The sequence below is a fragment of the Mesoplodon mirus genome, assembly GCF_964341445.2.
Source record: "Mesoplodon mirus genome assembly, chromosome: 3".
Classification (NCBI taxonomy): domain Eukaryota; kingdom Metazoa; phylum Chordata; class Mammalia; order Artiodactyla; family Ziphiidae; genus Mesoplodon; species Mesoplodon mirus.
The window spans coordinates 158,897,021-158,921,369 of NC_138978.1; the positions used below are offsets into that span (position 1 = coordinate 158,897,021).

Consider the following 24,349-nt stretch of genomic DNA (forward strand, 5'->3'; position numbering starts at 1 on the left):
TTAGCTGATTACACCAGTAATGAAAACAGCAATGGCTGGTTATATAAACAGAAGTTTCAGCACTGTTAAAATTGCCAATTTTAATAATAAAAATAATATGACCACTATTGAATGTTTACTCTGTGCTAATCCCTATATGGAGTATTTTACAAACATTATTCTAGTTATTCCTCATTAGTCCCCAAATAATGGCACACTGATAAGAAAACTGGGCTGAGAAAGATAAATTTCCTTGCCCAAGGTCACCCAATTAATGAGTGGCTGAGATGAGACTCAAAACCAAGCCTGTCTGATTCCAAATACACTATTATTGTAATAATAAATGATAGCTAAAACTTGCATTGAACTTACTATGAACTAGAAAGTAGTCTAAGCAGCTCACGCATCTGGATTCTCTCCATCTTTCCTTGTCTTTGAGCTATTTTATAATCCTGTAAATTGTAAAACACAGATAATAATACAAATTATTCATATCCATAGAAATGCAAATTAATTGATTATTGCCCTGTGGGTGGACACATCTTGCATCTATTAGTAAATTCATTTCTGAAGTCCTTATGCCCTATTTCTGTATGGTTCTTGGAATTCTTTAAACCAGTCGTAACGTCTTATTGGTTCATTCATTTACTGAATTAAACACAATATTTGACACATGTTCATTTTATATTTGTAGGACAGCATGATTTTACCCTTTTTAAAAAAAATATCCTTCATCAGTATATCATACACATTCATGTGTTCTCAGAGAGGGAGGGAGTGACACAGCTCTGCAGCATGGCTGCTGCCGCTGGTGTATGTGAGCACAGCAGGAGATGAGGCCAGGCCAGGCCAGTGCACCAGCCTTCTCTGCCTCTCACATCTGTGATGTGGTGGTCACGCCTGCTGCTGAGCTGGTTGCAATCACTGGCTTGGCTGCTCTACCCTCTGGGTGGCCTGTCTAATGACTGCTGCTATACCTCTCACTGCTGCAGCTGCTGCCAGAGCATTGCCCAGCTGCCTCCTATTTTGCAGAGTCTTTGTAGGGTCTGTCTATAGACTTCCAGAGCCCTGCTTTCCCCAACAGCGCTAAAGACAAGGGCAGTAGAGACTGAAGGACAGGACTAAGTAGCTTTCTGGAGCCATCCCTCTTCTTTTCTGTTTTTTTGGGTTTTTTTTTGCGGTACGCGGGCCTCTCACTGTTGTGGCCTCTCCCGTTGCAGAGCACAGGCTCCGGACGCGCAGGCTCAGTGGCCATGGCTCACGGGCCTAGCCGCTCCACGGCATGTGGGATCTTCCTGGACCGGGGCACGAACCTGTGTCCCCTGCATCGGCAGGCGGACTCTCAACCACTGCGCCACCAGGGAAGCCCCCCTCTTCTTTTCTGAAATTGCCTTTTAAACTTAAAGATAATGGGGTCCCATTTGGTGAGCATAGTATTGTGCACCATCACAATCAAACCACGAGGACAGTGTTTCTCATACTGCATGCCAGGGAACACGGGTGTTCCGTGAATAACTTGTAGATGTGCTGTGATAAATGGAAAAATACTTTCAAGTCTTATGATAACCATTTTATCATGATAGTGATAATTATCGAAGCAATTTTATTTCCTTACCTTTCAGGATCAAATCACTTTGTTTTTACCTTATATAACTTTGGGCATTTTGTTGTTGTCCTAAGAAAATAGTTTTTACAGAAACATCTTATATGCCTATGCATAAAGATATTATCAGTGGGGTTTTGTGATATCAAAACTTTAATAGGGCTTCCCTGGTGGCGCAGTGGTTGAGAGTCCACCTGCTGATGCAGGGGACGCGGGTTCGTGCCCCGGTCCGGGAAGATCCCACATGCAGTGGAGTGGCTCGGCCCGTGAGCCATGGCCACTGAGCCTGCGTGTCTGGAGCCTGTGCTCCGCAATGGGAGAGGCCACAACAGTGAGAGGCCCGCGTACTGCAAAAAAAAAAAAAAAAACTTTAATAAATGTTCTGTTACAGACCTGGGACCCTTCATCCTGTAACACAGAAAGTATAAGAGTTGAGAGTTTTGAGAAAAGAGTTTTGAGAAAAGATGGAGGTCTTTTTAGCAGCACAAAATCTAGACTTTTTTCTTACCTTTAGGTTTGGGAGCCATGAAAACCCTCCTGCCCCCTCCGCTACCACAGGGCAGACCAGTGTAGGAGATCCCAAGTGCCAGTTATCAGGGGGCTGTGACATTCCACACACAATAGGTTTAACAGAGAAAGACTATGCTCCAAACAGATCTCCAAAGTGGTTGAAAATAGTTGTTGAAGATGCTGTGCTCAAAATCAGAACTTTAAACAATTATAAACAGAAACACAGAATTCTCTGCAGTTGGCATTAAAATCTTGAAATGAGAGAATTACCATTCTGATGCAAACCAGCTTGAAAACAGAAGAGAAAACATGAAAGGGATCGACTGTTAAATGTTGGTGATTTCTAAGAAGCTGGAATTATTCCTCTTCTCTTTACGGTGTGTATGTTCTTTCTCGCTGATCTTCATGCACTCCCTGGACTTCAGCCACCTCCTCTGTGGAACAGAATCCCAGGTCCCACCTTAGCCCGGAGTTCTTGCCTGAGGTCCTGACCCTACTGGGGCAACTCTGTTTGGATATCTCGCAGACACTGATGTGTTTTCTTCATCCTCCCACCTCACCCACCCCCCCCCCATCAGCTCTTTCCCTTACACTCTTTGTTGTGGAGAATGACACCATCATCCACTAAAAACATGGGAATTATTCTTACGTCTTCCTTATTCACACATGTCCAATCCATTGCTAAATCCCATCTATTCTATCTCCTAATTATGTCTCCATTGTCTTCTTTCTCTTCATCCTCTCTTGCCATTATATCAAATCAGAGCCTCAAAATCTCTTTCTTGGTTCCTGAAAGCTCATTTTAACTGGTTTACCTGCCTTTTAGTCAATTCTCACCAATGGTAGATTGACCTCTGTACAGTGTAAATTTGATAATGTCACTCTCCTTTACAAAAAATCCTTCTGTGTCTTTCCATTGCTTTTCATTACCTGAGCCCAGTTTACCAGTTCAATCCCATATTTTACCAGGCTCCCATCCTACCATAAATTTTATGCCAGCCACACTAAATTGCTACAGATCCCCAAATATGACATATTCTCTGTTATGGCCATAGCTCTTTGTTGTGCTACTTTCTCTGCCTCTTGAACTCACTTATCCACTTAGCTAATTTCTTCCCCCACAAGGCCTTCCTGGAACCTCCCAGTTAGCCTTTAGTGCCCCTCTCTTGTGTGCTCATGACATCCTATGGGTCCACTCAGTCAAAACCTTTACTGAGCCCACTCTACTGAAATTGCCAATATAGAGAGAAAGCATTTAGGAAAAAAACCCTATACTTCTTTCTCTAGTATTTTCTTTTTTTTTCTTTTGAATTTTAGAATTTTATTTATTTTTTATACAGCAGGTTCTTATTAGTTATCTATTTTATACATATTAATGTATATATGTCAATTCCAATCTCCCAATTCATCCCACCACCCCCGCCCTTTTCCCCCCTTTGTGTCCTTACATTTGTTCTCTACATCTGCATCTCTATTTCTGCTGATACCCCTGTCCTTTCTTCCATTTAGATCAGATGGGCAATCTCTACTCACTACACTTTGGAGTAAGGTTGCTAAATGAAAAATTCAAAGAGCAGGAAATTAGTTAATATTAGCTTTTTGAGTTTCCCCAAGTAGACTCAAGTTGGCAGTTCATTGTTTAAAGGAGAATATTTTAAAAGATCAAAAGCCTAGGTCAGGAATGTTTTACAGCACAAAGTTCATTCTGATTTGGAAGATTTGATGGACTGGAGCCAGAGAAAAAGGAAGCAGAAGCAAGAGTGAGTAAGCCACTGGTGAGTGACTCTGAGGGTGGGTAAGGGTGGCCCAAGAAGGGAGGAGAGCTTCTTTTTCTTTTTTTTTGTTATTAACTTTTTGTTTTATATTGGAGTATAGCCAACTAACAATGCTGTGATAGTTTCAGGTGCACAGCAAAGCGACTTGGCCATACATACACATGTATCCATTCTCCCCCAGACTCCCCTCCCATCCAGGCTGCCACCTAACATTGAGCAGAGTTCCCTGTGCTCTACAGCAGGTCCTTGTTGGTTACGCATTTTAAATATAGGGGAGGAGGGCTTCTAAGAGTTTCACTTCCCACATCCAAGAAGGGAACTGAAGGAGCTGGGAGTGAGTCGGTGGCTCTGAAGGGAACTTTCAGCGGGGAGTGGGAGGGTACAGTGTGTCCTGCATGAATTGGTCACTGAAAGTCAGATGTGAGCCCAGACCCCAGAGCAGATGCCCACACATGTTAGACAATGGTGTTCCTCCCACTGATGTGGAGCCGGTGGAGTCTAAATGTAGTCCCGAGGACGAAGGGCAAGGGGAAAACCGTGAATTGTCTATCATTCTGAACTGGCTAGGAGTAAACTTCTCACTATAAGCATAATGAGAGACCAAGATAGAAATTTAATGTCATTGTAGAAAAGACAGTAATAATTCTTGCTATCTTGAATCTGTGACTTAGAATTACTACTTGTGGCTCCTGTTAAATAGTCAGCTTTCTCCACTGGATTGTGGGCTCCTGGAGGACAGTGACTATTTGTATTCATCTTTGTAACCCCAGTCCAGTCATAGTGCAGAGACTCAGTAAATGCTGTCGAATGGAAAACAATGAATGAATAAGCAAACCTGGATGACGAAGGATGAGGATCCAGACAGAAGCAGGGCAGGGTAATTTCCCTTGGTCAGAGGTGATTTTCCTTAATGGAATTAGAGTTGAATATCAGAAATAAAGCCTGTATTATTTGTTCTTCTGTCTGTTAAGATAAGCTTGTTCAAATTAACCAGTAATTAGCTGTATTTATTTTTCACTAAGTGTGAATTTAGTCATTCTCATTTAATCTTCTTGTTGAGATTATTATGATAACTCAATTGAAGATTTGTTACATTGTCCACTTGGATGATGTCTAAAATTTACTTTAAAATACTTTAGCTTAGTACTGTGATATAAGTGTGTGTGTGTGTGTGTGTGTGTGTGTGCGCGCTGGTTTTACTCTACATGCTAGGGGTATGTGATTAACATCCTAACCCGGAATAAACTGTCCAGATGTGCTTAGTTAGATTTTAAAAGTCACACTGAGGAGTCCACACTCCAGAGTACTTTGAGTGCTTCAATTATCTCTATCTCCATCAGCAGTGAAGGGGTTATTCAGCAGCATTTAGTGGAGTTAGAAATAATTTTCAAAGGCAATTTGAGTAGTGTCCACTTGTGACTAGCAAGGTACAGACATCTCCACCTGTGCATGAATCTGTCCCACTCAGCATCCTAATACCTCTCAGTGTGATGCCCCAACCTAGAAGTCCCATTTGGTCCTGTGTCCCATCTCTAACCAGAGGATTTACTGTCTGATTCTGACTCAATGGCTAGCTGATCCCCCCAAGGTAATGTTTCTGTATCTGCCACTAGTGAAATTGTCATACAGGGGGCCTAGCAGAGGGACCAAGGCAGGGAGCCAATAAGAGCATATTGTATGACTCCTTGTGTTTGTGTGCTGATAAATGTTTGTGTGTGTGTTGCAGGATTTGCTTTCTTTGTAATGGACCACTTGGTAGCAAGTTTCTTGGGAATGAGACCTAGACACTTCCTCTACCTTTAGCATTGGAGGCCACCATTATTTGCCAAAAGAACCCAACAGTTGTGAATGACCAAATTGGCTTAGATGAGCTGACAACACAGCACTTAATACAATGCACATTATCATTGCTTTTTCCTGACATTTCAGATTTCTGTAGATAAAGATATAAATACATACATCACAATGAAAAAATTTCCACATTATTTCTCTCCTTAATATCCTGACTCTAATATTTTCATAGCATGGTTGACCCTTGCATGTGTCATCCACTGGAATGTCCCTGCTCTCCTCATCTGAATTGCTTTCTGGCTTGTACTTTATCCTATTTATCTTGGATGCCCCTCTGAGCCTACTACAATATCTCGCCAGGAAGAAGACCTCATCATTAAATGTTTGCTGGCTGAATGTCATGAAACAAACTAGATGACAGTGGTATCAGAGTCATCCTCATTGTAAAGCCCTACCACCCTCTGAGGTCACAGCTGATACTCCAAGAAGAGAAAGGAAAAAGCAGTATTGTCACGAAGGGCTGGGCCCACACCCAAAGTTGTTGGGGGCAAAAGTGCAGAACCCACGTGGCCATGAAGACAGAGAGAGGGCAGATCCTGCTCTGATTGTAGGTTGCCTTCCCATCACTGGGTAGGCAGCAGACTGAGAGAAGTATTGTCCAGCTTTGCTGGGAGGAAGGAGACCACCATGGAGAGGGGATGAGTAGCCCAAGAGAACATCTTTACAACAACTAGATTTTTCAACCCAGTAGCCACGTCTGTCAATAAGATATGAGATTGAAGCATTACTGTTTTACTTGCCACAGATAAGACTTGTGCACAAAGCATGTCAGCTTGTCATCACTAGACTGGGGTTGCTGAGGAGAAGCTCTGACCCAGCATGAGCCCCTTAAGAAGGCAGAATAGGCTCTGAGAGAATGAATCTGACTGCAGAGTCTGGCACAGAGGCCCAGAGGAGCATAGGGAGGCACAGCTTAGTCACGGGTCACTAAATGGCCAGCACCTGGTGGCACGGCATTGTTTTGACTAAGGCCACTTGGGTTACAAACCTACCCAGACAGCCTTAAAGAACAGAGGCCATTTGTGGGAAAGATATTGGTAGGAACTTCAGCCAGGCTACAAGAGAAAACCAGGAACGGCTGTTACGACAAGCAGCTGCTCTTTCCTTTACCGAGGGTCCCATGGCAGTCCATCTGGCATTACTGGTGTCTGTCCAAGAGCTTCACTGTTCACTTTTGCACTATTCACTCTCTCCAGACTGGCTTGGCTTTGCTTTCTCAAACACCATGGGAATGGTTGGACACAGACTCTCATACCTGAAGGGGATGTTAGAGAGCCAAAGATGGGCCCTTGACCCAAGTCACTCTCTGGATCATTCAAACCTCCTTAATCACTACCCAACCCCATTACTGTCACCATCACCACCACCAGCAATCACGTCACTGGCCAGTCATTCCACAGCAGCATTCCTATACTTGCCAGCCTGACAGTCATCTGGGGCTACTTATTACAAATACACATCCTGGGACTTGCCTGGTGGTCCAGTGGTTGAGAATCCACCTTCCAATGCAGAGGTCACGGGTTCGCTCCCTGGTCTGGGAACTAAGATCCCATGTGCCATGGGCGACTAAGCCTGTGCACCCTAGAGCCCGTGTGCCCTAGAGTCCGCATGCCACAACTAGAGAGAAGCCTGTGCGCTGCAACAAAAGATCCTGCATGCCACAACGAAGATCCCTAGTGCCACAACTAAGACCTGATGCAGCCAAATAAACAAATAAATAAATATTAAAAATATATATACATCCTAAGGCTCCTCTATTGGAAACTCTGGGGTGGGGCTCAGGAAGCTCTACTTCTATTAAGGACCCCCAGGCCACTCTAGAATTGGGCAAGCTTGAAGACTGCAGTGGAGCAGTTCTAGAATTTTATTTATTTAGCATCAGAATAGCCTGGGTGCTTATTATTAATACAAATGCAGAGTTCTACCCTGGAAGCCCACAAAAGATTCTACTTCAAAAGCCGTGGCACAAGACCCTAGGAATTGCAATTAATAAACATTCCTAGGTGATTCTGATAGAGAAGTCCATGGGCCTCACAGTGAGAAGCATTATTTTAGAGAGAAGCCCCATCTAACTTCACACTCTCAGTCTCTAGCCAGTATGATCTGGGAGTAGCCATGTTCTACTCCATTCTGTGATGGGTGGGTCAGAGGAGGACTTTGGCACTTGGGGGACTCCCAGAGCCAGAGGACCAAAACCACTGGGCAGGAGGGGCAATGAGCAGAATGGTTAAGGAGATATGTCACAGCAATAAAGGTAGATCTCACACTTAAATGAAACAGAAAAAGCTGCATTTATTTTTTTTTAATATTTATTTATTTAGGCTGTGCTGGGTCTTAGTTGTGGCATGCAGGATCTTCATTGCAGCATGTGGGATCTTTCACTGAGACATGGGAATCTTTTTTTTTTAGTTGCAGCCTGTGGACTTCTTAGTTGCAGCATGCAAACTCTTAGTTGTGGCATGCGTGCGGGATCTAGTTCCCTGACCAGGGATTGAACCCTGGCCCCCTGCATTGGGAGGACGGATTCTTACCCACTGGACCACCAGGGAAGTCTCGAAAAAGCTGCATTTAAATAAGATGTGGGTAAACCAACCTTTATGCATAAATATTCTAATAACAAAAGGACTAAGAATTGCTCACTAATATACTGAACACTTATTATGCCCTGAGCGCCTAAGGTATGCTATCTCTAATACGTGCAAAAGTTTTAATTTTGTATTTGTGAGCCAATAAGAAACTTACCCAAACCCATAGGCAGTAAGTGGCAGAGCCTAGTCTCAAATCTAGGTCTTGCTGAAGTGAAAGAACATGGTTTTAATCACCAAGGTGTACTTTAGCTAGAAACATGGATTACTTCTGAAATCAGGAAAAAGAAGCCCACAAATGTAGTGTTATACATAATAAGAGAATTATGGATTAATAAAAGGGACTCAATTTGATCACAAGACCCTTTGGTGGTAGAAAAAATAATCCACCCCCATAATTTACCAATTTTGTAAGCTCAGATTTTAATAACTTGTGTTTTATTAAACTTATACACCTGTAAGGTTGAGGACCCTAGAACTCTCCAAATGTGCCAACAATCAAAAGAGGCAGAAATGATGTAAAAGGAAACCACCTAAGGATCAGAGACTAAATCATTCCCGATTCCTGTGGAAACGCTGCCTCAGAAATAAATCAGACAGCTGTAGTCTCTGTGGGCCTCCACCTCAGTCAGCACCACGCTCTGGAGCCTCCCGGGTTCGTTGTTCAGTGTAGAGGAGGCCTCTCACCCAGGTGTCACAGTGTCCCAAAGCCCCAGGGTTAAGGACTGTGTTCCCTGATTCAGGCCTGCAATCTTAGCCAGGCCCTGCCTGTGTAGATTCCTCTCGAGCAGCAAGAAGAGACAGGGTCTAACCTCTATTTTCTGCCAACTTGCTGTGTGTTGAGAACCAATAGTTATAATCAAAATGCCTCCTGTTGACTCTGCAAAGCCTTGGAGGAGGAGTTTACAAGTGCTAAACACATGTTTCCAAATCCTCATCTCTGAAGCAGTCCTTTAAGACATAAAGGTGCAGGGGCCTGTGAGGGGGAATGGAAGAACAAACAATGTAGCAAGGTGTGGTGCTGAAGGGGCAGAGGGAGACAAAAACAGAGGTGGATCTCCAGCCCCACTTCCTGCCCTTCCCTCCCTCCTCCACCATCCCCTCCCAGACGATCCTTGTCGCAAAAAGAGCTTGGGGTACCTGGGAAAGGCCTTTATTTTGCCTATGGTCTAATCCAATCATTTGCACAGATGAGAAAAAAGTGCTCTCAGGAGCTCTGAGAGTTTCCTTAAACTCTCTGAAAATGGATGAAAAAATGATAACATATAAGTAATCCCCAAACCACCGATAACCCCAAACCTCCCTACCGTTAGGGAGCAGCCTGAATAATTGGTTCCTAAACAATTAAACTCTCTGGTTCTTTCATCAGTCACTTTATTAATAAGTATTTACGGGCTACCCTCTGTAAACCCATCACTGAACGGAGCAAGAATCGGAAACACAGGACCTGGAAGTGACTTCAAGAAGCTCCTTGTTTAATAGGCAAAATATTCTCTGACATAAATCGTACCAATGTTTTCTTAGGTCAGTCTCCCAAGGCAATAGAAATAAAAGCAAAAATAGACCTAATCAAACTTACAAGCTTCTGTACAGCAAAGGAAACCATAAACAAAATGAAAAGACAATCTATGGACTGGGAGAAAATATTTGCAAATGATGCAACTGACAAGGGCTTAATTTCCAAAATATACAAACAGCTCACACAACTCAACAACAACAAAAACCAAACAACCCAATCAAAAAATGGGCAGAAGACCTAAATAGACATTTCTCCAAAGAAGACATACAAGTGGCCAACAGGCACATGAAAAGATGCTTAACATTGCGAATTCTTAGAGAAATGCAAATCAAAACTACAATGAAGTACCACCTCACATGGGTCAGAATGGCCATCATTAAAAAACCTATAAATAACAAATACCAGAGAGGATGTGAAGAAAAGGGAACTCTCCTGCACTCTTGGTGGGAATGTAATTTGATGCAGCCCCTATGGAAAACAGTATGGAGTTTCCTCAAAAAAAGTAAAAATAGAGTTGCCATATGATCCAGCAATCCCACTCCTGGGCATATATCCAGACAAAACTATAATTCAAAAAGAGGCATGTACCCCTATGTTATAGCAGCACTATACACAATAGCCAAGGCATGGAAACAGCCTAAATGTCCATCGACAGATGAATGGATAAAGAATATGTGGTACATATATACAATGTAATACTACTCAGCCATAAAAAAGAATGAAATAATGTCATCTGCAGCAACATGAATGGAACTAGAGATTATCATACAAAGTGAAGTAAGTCAGAAAGAGAAAGACAAATACCATATGATATCACTTATATGTGGAATCTAAAATATGGTGCAAATGAACTTATCTACAAAACAGAAACAGACTTACAGACATAGAGAGCAGACTTGTGGTTGCCAAGGGGGAGGGGCAGGTGGGGGAGGGATGGAGTGGGAGTTTGGAATTAACATATGCAAATTAGTATATATAGGATGGATAAACAACAAGATCCTACTGTGTAGCACAGGAAACTATATTCAATATCCTGTGATAAACTATAATGGAAAAGAATATGAAAAAGAATGTATATATGTATAACTGAATCACTTCACTATACAGCAGAAATTAACACAACATTGTAAATCAACTATACTTCAACAAAATAATAAAAAAAAGAAATGTATTGTTTAGAGAGAAGGTCAGATTGATAATTAGGGGGCAATGCAAGACAGTAAGATCTGAGTGCTACCTTGAGGAGAACTAGAGATATGGGCTTTTCCTTCAGAAAAAGGAAAAAAGATTAAGGTGGACCAGAGGTATCAAGGGAAGCTTCATGGAGGAGGCCGGCTTTGAACTTACTAGGATTTGGAGAGCAAAAGAGAGAAGTTCTGAGGGCATTCCAGGGGTGGAGAAGAGGATGAAAGGCCTCCCATCTTTCCGCCTATCAGATTCTTTTCAGGTCAGCTCAGGTCTAGCTTGCCCTTGTAGTCTTCCACCATGAGAACTGTGAAGATTAATGCCTGCAGATATCTTTGAGTCTTTAGAGAAAACAAGTATATACACAGAGTTACAAAAAAGCATCACTGGGGTTGCATTACATCAATTGCAATTAAAGTATTCTGGACTTAAAAAAAGGTAACATCCTATATTCCTAATAGCATGGAATTAGAAAAACTAACCGTCAAATACCCTTTACCCTTCTCTTTGCTTGGACATGTTTAAAATGTTAACTTCTAGAGGAAAAAATTAATTGGATGGATAAAGAGCAAACACTCCTTTCTATATGTGGTGATTTATTTCCTCCACACTGTATAAACCAAACAGCTGCATTTAGAGCAGATACATAAGATTCAATTATAGTTACAGACATTACTAACCTGCCATTTTTCTAAACATTTTGAAACACTGAAAATGTAGTTGAAAAGACAGCTTGCATCATGTTTGATCATGGAGAAGCAGCATTCCATGATGTTAGGTGAAAGCTATATCGAAATCCTACACCTGCTTGCAAATAGAATTTTAACTGGCAATTTGGCTTCTAGGTAGTGTATTATGACATAAAATAAATTAATCTTTTTTCTTTTATACAGAACACAGGGCCACAATCAGTGCCAAGTCTGTTCCCTAGAATTGCTTGGCAGTGTTCCCAGATGTTCCAACAGTCTTGTAGCAAAAGCTTTGCAACCCATTTGCTAGGCAGAGGTTTTAGTTTTTTTCCTTCCATTTAACAGACTGCAATATGTCCCACCCTTCCTGGTATCACTGGACAATCGTATTTTCAATTCTTCCTTATGTCTTATTTTCCCAAACCCAAGGTCTTTCTGAAACTGACCTTGTTATTCTAGTCTGTTATTCTCTTCAAGCATATATGGCTATATTATCCTCTTAAACAGGCAAATCCAAGCCCAAGGGGATTCAGATTCAACTTAAAACGTGTTCCCCAGAATATCAAGTTTCTCAAGATGTTAACAGATATTCCACGAGATAAAGTGATGTCAAATAATAATAAAAGAAAAAGAAATGCTGCAAACCCTCTACATCTCTCAGGATTTATAAAGCACATTACTTGAGAAAAAACAGAAATCAATCAGGAAATATATTTAACTTGGTTAAACAAAACTGATTTGACTACAGAATTCTTTCTCTCTCTTTCTCGCTCTCTCTTTCTCTTTCTTTCTATAATATCACTGGAATATAATAATTATAATCATAATAACAATAATAATAATAAATAGCTAACATTTATAGCTATCTCTACTCCTTTAGTGATCGTCATAGAAATTTTAGCATATACCAAGTTTTAAAAAGAAAGCAAACAGGTGTTCATTTTTGTGTCTTGCTTCTTTCACTCAGAATAATGTTTTTGAGATTTATCTATGCTGCTATGTATTATTTACAATAGCCAAGACATGGAAAAAACCTAGTGTCCATTGATGGGTGAATGGATAAAGAAGTTGTGGTGTGTACAATGGAATATTATTCAGCCATGAAAAGGAAGAAATCCTACCCTTTGTGACAATGTGGATGGACCTTGAGGGCCTTATTATGTTAAGTGAAATAAGTCAGAGAGAGAAAGGCAAATATTGTGTGATCTCACTTATATGTGGAATAAAAAAAATCCAAAAAACAAACAAACAAACAAAAAACCCCAAACTAATAGAAAAAGAGATCTGACTTATAGTTACCAGAGGCAGAGGGTAGGGGGATGGCGAATTGGAGGAAGGTGGTCAAAAGGTACAAACTTTCAGTTATAAGATAAATAAATACTAGGGATGTATGTACAACATGAAGACTAGAGCTAACATTGCTGTATGATATATAGAAAAGTTGGTAAAAGAGTAAATCCTAAGTGTTCTCATCACAAGGAGAAAAATATTTTCCTATTTTTTTTCTTTCTTTTCTTTTTATTGTATCTATATGAGAAGATAGATTTTAGCTAAACCTATCATGGTAATCATTTCACAATACATGTAGATCAAACCATCGTGCTGTCTGCCTTAAACTTACACAGTGATGTATGTCAATTATTTCTCAATAAAATGAGGGGGTGGGAGGGAGAGGTCAGAATATACATTGATATATTTCAGATGAAAAAACTGAGATTAATTACTATCTTTACCATCTATGCTGCTGTATACATCAATAGTTCATTCTTGTTTGCTACTGAGTAGTATTCCATTGTGCAAATATATCACAATTTGTTTATATATTCACTTGTTGATGGATATTTTGGGTTGTTTCTAGGTTTATGCTATTATGAATATAGTTGCCATGAAAATTTGTGTACATTGTGTACATTTGTATATTGTGAATCATGTTTTCATTTCTCTTAAGGAAATATCTAGAAATAGAATTGTTGGTTTGTGTGATAGCATATATTTTTAAGTTATATGAAACTGCCAAACTTCTTTCCAACGTGGTTGTGCCATTTTACGTTCCCACCAGCAGTACATAAGAATTATAGTTGCTCTACATTTGCACTAACACTTGTCAGTATTTTGGATCATTTTAGTGGATTTGTAGTGGTATCACATTGTGGTTTTAATTTTAATTTTCCTCTTTACTATTGGTGTTAAGCATTTTTCATGTGCTTATTGAGGACTGTTGCATCATTTTTTTTTTTTTTTGCGGTACGTGGGCCTCTCACTGCTGTGGCCTCTCCCATTGTGGAGCACAGGCTCCGGACGCGCAGGCTCAGCGGCCATGGCTCACGGGCCCAGCCGCTCCGCAGCATGTGGGATCTTCCTGGACCAGGGCACGAACCCGTGTCCCCTGCATCAGCAGGCGGACTCTCAACCACTGCACCACCAGGGAAGCCCTGTTGCATCACTTTGATATGTGTGAAGTGACTTCAAATCTTGCTCCATTTTAAAGTTGTTTTCTTCCTACTGACTGATTTTGAAAGAGTTTGTTCTTTACATATTCTGGATATAAATCTTTTGTCAGATATATGCATTGTAAATCTTTCCTCCTTGTCTGAGGCTTGCCTTTTCATTTTCTTAATGGTGTCTTTGAAAGAAGTTTTTTTTTATTCTGATAAAGTACACTTTATCATTTTTTCTTTTATGGTTTACATTTTTTGAACTGTCTGAAAAATCTTTGACTATCTGAAGGCTATGAAGATTTTCTCCTATATTTCCTTCCAAAAAGTTTTTTGTTGTTATCCTTTTAGTATCTTAAGGATCAGTAGTGATGTCTCCTCTTGTGATTCCCCCCCCCTTTTTCAATCTTGATATACCAACCTAGAGGTTTATCAATTTTATTGATTATTTTAAGGAACTTCCTTTTGATCTCATTTTCTCTAGTTTTCTTGTATTTTCCATAACTCATTTCAATTTACTACGCTTTTTCTAGATTTTCACATTGAAAGCTCAAATAATTTAATTTTGCCATTTCACCTTTTTAAATACAAGCTTTTAAAGCTTTAAATTTTTCTCCAAGAGTGATTTACAAACTAAACAGCTAAGTGTTTTAGCTGTGTCAAATTTTGACATGTTGTATTTTCATTTTTATTCAATTTTAAATATTTTTTAAATTCTCTTGTGATTTCTTCTCTGACCCATGGATTATTTAGAAATATTTGCTTTATTTTTCAATATCTAAATACTTTCTTCCTGTGATTTCTGATTTAATTCTATTTTGGACAGAAAACATGGTTTGTATGATTTCTATGCTTTTAAAATTTATTGAGATTTGTTTTATGGCCCAGAAAATGGCTTATTTTAATAAATGTTCCAAATGCACTAGAAAAGAATGTGTATTCTACTGTTATTAGGTGGAGTACTCCATAAATGTTGATTAGGTCAAGTTAATTGACAAAGTTGCTCTGGACTTTAATATCTTTATTAATTTTTATATACTCGTTCTCTCAATTACTGAGAGAGAAATTTTGAAATCTCCAACCATACTTGTGGATTTTCCTATTTCTCTTTCAGTTTGGTTGACTTTTGCTTCATGTATTTTGGAGCTCTATTTTTAGGTGCAAATGCATTAGGATTGTTATATCTTCATGGTAAATTGACTCATTATCATTATAAAATGTCTCACTTTATCCCTGGTAATATTTTTTCTGAAGTCTGCTTCAGCTTCCTTTTATTGGTTTTTGCTTGACATAACTTTTCCCATCATTTTTCTTTTTTTAAATAACAGCTTTATTGACATATAATTTACATGTCATACAATTAATTCATTTTAAAATGTACAATTCAGTGTTTTGGGGCATAGTCACAGTTGTGCAACCATCCCCACAATGTTAGAGCATTTTCATCACCTGATAAAGAAATCACATATCCTCTGGCAGTCACCCCCATTTTCCCTACCCACCCAACCCTTGGCAAAAACTAATTTACTTTCTGTCTCTATGGATTTTCCTATTCTGCACATTTCATACAAATGGAATAATACAATATGTAGGCTTTTGTGTCTGACTCCTTTAGCATTTATAAAGGTTCATTCATGTTGTAGCATGTATCACTATTTCATTCCCTTTGATTGCCAAATAATCTTCCACTATATGGATTTCTCACATTTTACTTATCCATTCATTAGCTGATAGATAGTTGAGTTGTTTTCACTTCGGCTATTATAAATAATCTTGTTACGAATAGTCATGTACAGGTTTTAGTGTGGATATATGTTTTCATTTCTCTTGGATATACACCTAGGGGTAGAATTGCTGATTCATATAGTAACTCAATGTCTAACATTTTGAGGAACTGCCAGATTGTTTTCCAGAGTAGCTGGACCATTTTACATTCCCACCAGCAGTGTATGGGGGTTCCAATTTCTCTGTGTTCTCATCAACACTTGTTATTATCTGTCTTTTTTATTCCAGCCATGCTGGTGGGAGTGATATGGTATCTCATTGTGGTTTTGATTTGCATTTCCCTGATGGCTAATGATGTGGAACATCTTTTCGTGTGCTTATTGGCCATTTCTGTAACTTCTTTGGAGAAATGTCTGTTCAGATCCTTTAATCATTTAAAAATTGGGTTATTTATCTTTTATTATTGAGTTGTAACAGTTATTTATATATTCTGAATATAAGTCCCTTATAAGATATACAATTTGCAAATATTTGTCCCATGCTGTGGGTGGTCTTTCCACATTCTTGATGGTGTCCTTTGAAGCAGAAAAATTTAAATTTTGCTGATGTCCAATTTATCTATTTTTTCTTCCATTTCTTGTATTAAACCTTCTATTATTTTCCTTTAACCTATCTGTGCCCTTATATGTAAAATGGGTTTCTTATAGCTAGCATATAGTTGGATATTGCTTTTTATTCAATCTGAGAATCTTTTAATTGAGGCATTTGGACAATTTACATTGAATGAAATATTCAGTATGTTTGGGTTTAAACTTACAATTTTGTTATTCTTTTCTATTCACCCATCCCCCACTTATTTATTTACTTACTTGCTCTCTTTCTGTCTTTTTTGTGTTAATTCATGGTGTTTTAGCATTCAAACATCCAGTATATGCCCAGTAGTGGGATTGCTGGGTCGTATGGTAGTTCTATTTTTAGTTTTTTAAGGAACCTCCATACTGTTCTCCATAGTGGCTGTACCAATTCACATTCCCACCAGCAGTGCAAGAGGGTTCCCTTTTCTCCACACCCTCTCCAGCATTTATTGTTTCTAGATTTTTTGATGACAGCCATTCTGACTGGTGTGAGGTGATACCTCATTGTAGTTTTGAGTTGCATTTCTCTAATGATTAGTGATGTTGAGCATCCTTTCATGTGTTTGTTGGCAATCTGTATATCTTCTTTGGAGAAATGTCTGTTTAGGTCTTCTGCCCATTTTTGGATTAGGTTGTTTGTTTTTTTGATATTGAGCTGCATGAGCTGCTTGTATATTTTGGAGACTAATCCTTTGTCAGTTGCTTTGTTTGCAAATATTTTCTCCCATTCTGAGGGTTGTCTTTTCATCTTGTTTATGGTTTCCTTTGCTGTGCAAAATCTTTTAAGTTTCATTAGGTCCCATTTGTTTTTATTTCCATTTGTTTAGGAGGTGGGTCAAAAAGGATCTTGCTGTGATTTATGTCATAGAGTGTTCTACCTATGTTTTCCTCTAAGAGTTTGATAGTGTCTGGCCTTACATTTAGGTTTTTAATCAATTTTGAGTTTACTTTTGTGTTTGGTGTTAGGGAGTGTTCTAATTTCATTCTTTTACATGTAGCTGTCCAGTTTTCCCAGCACCACTTATTGAAGAGGCTGTCCTTTCTCCACTGTACATTCCTGCCTCCTTTATCAAAAATAAGTTGACCATATGTGCGTGGGTCTATCTCTGGGCTTTCTATCCTTTTCCATTGATCTATATTTCTGTTTTTGTGCCACTGCCATACTGTCTTGATTACTGTAGCTTTGTAGTATAGTGTGAAGTCCGGGAGCCTGATTCCTCCAGCTCCGTTTTTCTTTCTCAAGTTTGCTTTCACTATTCAGGGTCTTTTGTGTTTCCATACAAATTGTGAATTTTTTTGTTCTAATTCTGTGAAAAATGCCATTGGTAGTTTGATAGGGATTGCTTTGAATGTGTAGATTGCTTTGGGTAGTATAGTCATTTTTACAATGTTGATTCTTCCAATCCAAGAACATGGTATATCTCTCCATCTGTTTGTATCATCTTTAATTTCTTTCATCAGTGTCTTATAGTTTTCTGCATACAGGTCTTTTGTCTCCTTAGGTAGGTTTATTCGTAGGTATTTTCTTCCTTTTGTTGCAATGGTAAATGGGAGTGTTTCCATAATTTCTGTTTCAGATTTTTCATCATTAGTGTATAGGAATGCAAGAGATTTCTGTGCATTAATTTTGTATCCTGCTACTTTACCAAATTCATTGATTATGAGCAACATTTTAAAAAACATTTCTTGTAATATAGATCTCCTGATGAATTGTCATAGCTTTTGCTTGTCTGAAAATTTTTTTACCATATTTCTGAAGAATATATTAGTTGCATATGGATTTTTTCCCCTTTTAGTATTTTGAAGATGTTAGTTAATTGTCTTCTGGTTTACATAGTTTCTGCCCAGAGGTATACAATAATTCTTATTTGTTTCTCTGTATAAACTATCTTTGTTCTTTGGTGGCTGCTAAGTTTTTTTCTTTTTTAATCACTGGTTTTCAGCACTTTATAATGTGCCTTGTGTGACTCTGCATGTGGGTATTTGTATGTGTGTGTGATATTTTGCTTGATGTTCTCTGAGCTCACTAGATCTGTGAGTTTATAGTTTTAATCAAATTTGGAGATGTTTCAGCCTTGAGTCTTCTAATATGTTTGCTTTCCCTACCACTCACTCTTCTTATTCTGGGACTCCAATTACATGCATCTTGGACTTCTTGATATTGTCTCACAGGTCACTGAGGCTTTGTTCATTTTTAAAGTCATTGTTCTCTGTTTCTTTTTGGATAGGTTCTACTGCTATGTCTTCAAAGTCATTAGCCTTTTCTTTTGCAGTATGAAATCTGTTGTTAATTCCCTCCAGTGAATTTTTCATTTCAAATATTTTATTTTTCCACTCCAGAATTTCATTCTCATTGATTCTTTTTTATATGTTCTATTTCTCTTCTCATTATGTTTATGTCTTTTTTTTTTTTTTTTTTTTTTTTTTTGCTGTACGTGGGCCTCTCACTGCTGTGGCCTCTCCTGTTGTGGAGCATAGGCTCTGTGCAGGCTCAGCGGCCATGGGTCACAGGCCCAGCCGCTCCATGGCATGTGGAATCCTCCTGGACCGGGGCACAAACTCGTGTCCCCTGCCTCGGCAGGCAGACTCTCAACCACTGCGCCACCAGGGTAGCCCGTATGTCTTTCTTTATATACTTGAATATTACATTAATAACTGTTCTATCACCCTGTAATTTTTGGCATCACTGTGATTTATGGATCTATTTTTACTGATTGTCTTTACTCCTGGTTAGAGGACACATTTTCCATTTTCTTGTCACATCTAGTTTAAAAAAAAAAACTTATTGGTTCTGGACTTTGTAAATCTTACATTGTTGAGTGTCTGGATTTCATTGTGTTCTTTTAAAGAGGGTTGGGTTTTATATTTGTGGATACTTAAGTCACTATCAGATCAAAATAATCTTTTTTTTTTAAATTTGTTTTACTTATTGATTTTTGGCTGTGTTGGGTCTTCGTTGCTGTGTGCAGACTTTCTCTAGTTGCAGCGAGTGGGGGCTACTCTTTGTTGTGGTGTGTGGGCTTCTCATTGTGGTGGCTTCTCTTGTTGTGGAGCATGGGCTCTAGGTGTGTGGGCTTCAGTAGTTGTGGCTTGTGGGCTCTAGAGCTCAGGCTCAGTAGTTGTGGCACACGGGCTTAGTTGCTCCGCGGCATGTGGAATCCTCCTAGACCAGGGCTCGAACCCATGTCCCCTGCATTGGCAGGCGGATTCTTAACCACTGCACCACCAGGGAAGCCCCAAATAATCTTCTTGATAACTCTTTTTAAGCTTTTGTAAGTACTGCTAAAGTAGTTTTTACTCCAGGAATATTTCATACTTACTTCTAAGGTGTGACCTCTCAGGAATCCCCACTAAATGCCCCAGATGATCCCAACGATCCTCCACTGTGGATGATCAGAGTTTGAACACATTCATCCCTGTGCGAGCTTACAACTCCCCACCATTCTTTGAACAGCTTTGTATAATTTCACTCTGTGCATGTGTAGGTCAGTACTTAGCAAAGATTCAAAGGGACCTTAATGTAGATTTCTGGAGGTTTTTTTAAAAAAGCTTCCTCATTTCTGGAGCTTCCTAAACATGTTTTTAAAATTCAATAAATTAAATTCATAAATGACTATTATTTCTTAAACATGCATAACAAACATACAATGTGACTATTACAGACAACTAATAATAAACCATAACAAACAACTAACTGATCATCAAATGATAACATGCATTACTATGTTATTCATATTGATAACTTACACCTGTATGCTTAAGTCAATAAAGTAAGTGAAGAAATGAGTATCATTTCTTTGGTATTTACTAACCAAGTAATTTTATTATTATCCAAGTGATAAAATATATTACCAGACTCAGCCTTGCCATATAGCTTCACACAGCTCAGTGACAATGTCTAGGTGGCAGCAGCAGCTGCTAGTTCAGACACTGTAGCTCCAGGTGCTTCTTCTCCTCAAGAGCAAGCTTCAGCCCAAGCCATTTCAGGTAGCAAAATATGCCTCTATCTCAGTTTGTATTCCCCAAAATCAGAATCTGAAAAAAGAATTTCAGTACAGGTAATTTATTTGGGAGGTGATTACAGGAGGGACATTGAGAGAATAAGAAATTGAGTCATAAAGGGGATAAAGACAATAAATTGTGAGTTAATGAATTGTGGGTGACTGGGGCTTAATACTACTGGGGACATTCTAAGAAAATGGATGGAACATACTTGAGAACTATTCCTCAGGAGTAGAAGGAATAGAAAGCTGAATTCTTTATTCACCTACTCCCATCTCTCATTGGCCGAGTGCTGCACCTGGGGCATTGGCCCTCAGCACTGTTGGCTACTCCATTCCTTAGAGCATAAGAGCACATGGTCAAGCTTAGTCCTGCAGCTAGACAATGCCATCAGGCAGAGTCACAGGAATTCATCAGAGTGTGTGGGAACCACAGGCAGTTGACCTCCAGGGTAAGTGGAGGGGATATGGGTGAGGCATCAACAGGTCCTCCTTTCCTTGGAAACAGGAACTCATTCAAATCTCCTGTTCTGTTTACTCTAATCAAGCCCAACCATATTAACATAAAAAAAGAAGAAGGGTAATATAAGTCAGGTGCTCTCTAATGGAAGCTTGACCCTGCACAATACTGTGGGGTGAGGAGAGAGACAAAACAGTTACTAACAGTTGCTGAATGGGCAAAGGTTAAAAAAACAGTCCACAAGCAAACCAAACTTTTGGCCTCTTCAGCAGATTCCTTCTTTTAACCTTCTGTTCATCTGGCATGAGGTCTGTAATGCAGCTGGGTCTCCATGGCAGTCAGAGTCATGGTTATTGTATTTATATTGGGAGTGGGTATGTGTGGTGTGCTTTTCAAAGGAAGGGACACAGCCCTAAGTCTGTTCTCAGAGAATAGCTGTGGCCATTGTATTTTCAGTTCTTCAGGTTTTTACCCAAAGGATGTGGAGGAGGAAAAAAAAAGACTTCCCGCAGCACATAGATGGCACAAGGACTCGAGCCAAGTCAGTGGCCATAATGATGAACTCATTTTAATGCCTGAAAGAACCCTGCCCAAACTTATGCAATACAGTCACCCTTTTATCATTCATTTTAATTTTTAAGTGAATTCTTAGAGAAAACAGTACTCAGGATAGATCCATAGGACGGCAGAGTCGGAGACTGCAAAAAGATAATTTCATGGATACATTCACCCTCACCATATTTAAATCATGAAGTTCCTTGAGAGGAGAGATGCCTTTATTTTTGCAATGAGAGATAAATCTTAATTGCAAGTACGCCTGCGATAGGTAACAGTCTGACTCAACATCATTCATTCATTCATTAATAGTGTCAAGCACTGTTTGAAGGGCTGGGATATTATAGTGAACAAAACAACTAAAGTCCCTGCCTTCATGTGGCTGATAATTAATTGGGTGAGATCAACAATAAACAATTAAACATATAATAATCAAGTGGTCATAACTGCTAAGGCTCACAATAAATCAAAAGAAAGGGTATCAGGAATACAGAAGTTCTGGTTGTTATTTATAGTAGGTGCCTTCTCTAATAAGGTGATTTTGAGCACAGTGAAAAGTAAGTAAAGTAAGAGTGGATGCCAACCATACATGTAAGAGTGTTCCAGACTGAGAGATAGCATGTGCAAAGACCCTGAGGTAGGGGCATGACTCATAATTCAAGAACAGCAAGGAAACCAAGAACAAGTGAGATAAGAGAAGTTATAGGAGAGAGGTATTTGGGTGGGATTAGGACACTTGCAAAGCACATAGAGCCGATGAACTAGTGAAGAAATTTGGTCATTGCTCTGAGTGACATATGAAGCCATTATACTTTTAAAAGAGCCCTCTAGTTACTGTAGTAGGGCAGGAGTGGAGGAGTAGAGTAGTTAGGATGCCATTATAACAATTCAGGCAAGATGGTAGAGGCTTGGACCAGACCAGTGCAATAGTTGTGGAGATGGTGAGAATTGGAGATATATATTGATATTGAACTATATTGATATCATTGGTAGTAGAGACACAGGGTTTGTGCATTTGAATATGGGATAAAGAGAGGAGTCAAGGATGACTTCAAGATTCTTGACTTAAGCAACTGGAAGGGTGGAGTTACCATTTACCAATGTGGAGAAAAGTGTATGAGAAGCAGGTTTGATAGGGGAAACCACACCTTTGGTTTTGGTCCTAGTAAGTTTGAGATGTCTCTTAGACATCCAAATGGAGATGTTAAGTAGGCAACTGAATATATGTGTCTGGACTTCTGGGACAGAGTCCTGTCTGGAAGTATAAATTGAGGAATCATATTTAAAGCCAAATGACTAGAAGTAATCACGAAGGGAGTGAGTGTAGTTATGGAAGAGAAGTGGTCCAATGATGGAGCCTCCAGCTTAGAGTCAGCAAAAAGAAAAGGAACCAGTAAAAGAGACAGTGAAGTAGCAGCCACTGAGGTAGAAGGAAATTCAAGAGAGAATAGTGTACCAGAAGCCAAAGGAAGAAAAGATTTCTGAGGAGGAAGGGAAAGAGTGATCAATTATGTCAAATCCTGCTGATGGGACAAGCAAAAGGAAGATGGAGAATTTAACACTGGATTTGGCTCACATCATTTGGATGTCAGTGATCTTGACAAGTAAGGGCTGATAAAGGATCTTTCCATGAAAATAGTCTTCTTTACTTATAAAAGGTGTAACTGAGCCTCTGAAATGGAGTAAAGAGGAAGAAGATGAAGAATTTATGAAGAAGAAAGTCTGAAGGCAAATAAAACAAACCTCAATAACTATATACAAGATCCCTCACCTCACTTGGCCACAGTATTGAGAAGGGCCAAAAGAAAGAATTGGTCTCTACCCTCAGTTTTCTCTTCTGTATGATGGGAATGTTTATTGTACTTACCTTATAGGGTTATGGTTGGGATTCAGTGATTTAAAACATGTGAAGTATTTAGAATACTTCTTGGACATAATCAGGTCTTAATGAATGTTTGCTTTAATTACTGTATTACTGTCATCATGTTTAATATTCTTATTTTCACTTCAGCTTGGAAATTTCATGACTCTATGTCATCATTATCATCTTACTAAGAACCAAGCATCCCTGATGGCTAGTTCTAGTGTTATACTGCCACAGTAGAGTGTATTTGCTTCCTGCCCAAATATTAATCATGGCTTCCTTGTCGACTTCTCTGTAAGAGTCCATTTTAGATCAGAGTAAAGTAGGTTAAAAAAAAGGAGTTGGGAATGCTCTTTCCTTGGATGAGTGGTCCTTTATTGATACTATGGATTGGTAGATACAACAGGCTTTAATCTTAGGGCTTTAGTATTAGGTCCACTTGGCTTGAGATAAAACATTCTCTTGGAAAACTGGTCCCTGAGTTTGCTCTGGCTTTGGAAGTGGCTGCTCTCCACAGTTTATATTTTTTTGCCTGGTTGTTTCTGAAGTGTTTACACTGCCCTCTCTAGCTAAAGTTGCTAGGCTGACTTTGTTTCATCTGGACTTTATATTACACCATAATGATTAATCCACTTGGTCTGGCCAAAGTAAGCTAGCAACTAAGTACCACTTGTAATTTCCACAACAAATGACGTAATTCATCCTAGTCTGGAGTTTGTACTTGATAAATGTCCAATCCTTGTCTACAGTGAGCCTGGAACCTTGGCTATAACATCATGATGGAGATTTTTAATTTCTTACTCTTTTTCATCCCTCTTTTTGAAATTTGAGGGAGGAGATTTATGGACATGGGACTGAGATTGATAAAACTCAGACAGAAAGAAAGGGTCAAGAGAGAGTGACAAATTAGTTGATCTCTCACTGAATTTGATCTGTCTTCCCTCCTCAAGGCAAGGATGGCAGCATGGAGCTGCCTCC

The 24,349-nt window shown here is 39.3% G+C and overlaps 1 long non-coding RNA gene across 2 annotated transcripts in view; it reads right to left on the reverse strand.

Moving 5' to 3' along the window:
- Positions 1-20,359: 20,359 nt before the first annotated feature.
- The window catches only part of LOC309799984, a 77,481-nt gene continuing 73,491 nt past the window's right edge, over positions 20,360-24,349 (reverse strand). For both annotated transcript variants that reach the window (XR_014293382.1, XR_014293383.1), the window contains exon 7: positions 20,360-20,526. This is a non-coding gene — a long non-coding RNA (uncharacterized lncRNA). The remainder of the gene's footprint in view (positions 20,527-24,349) is intronic.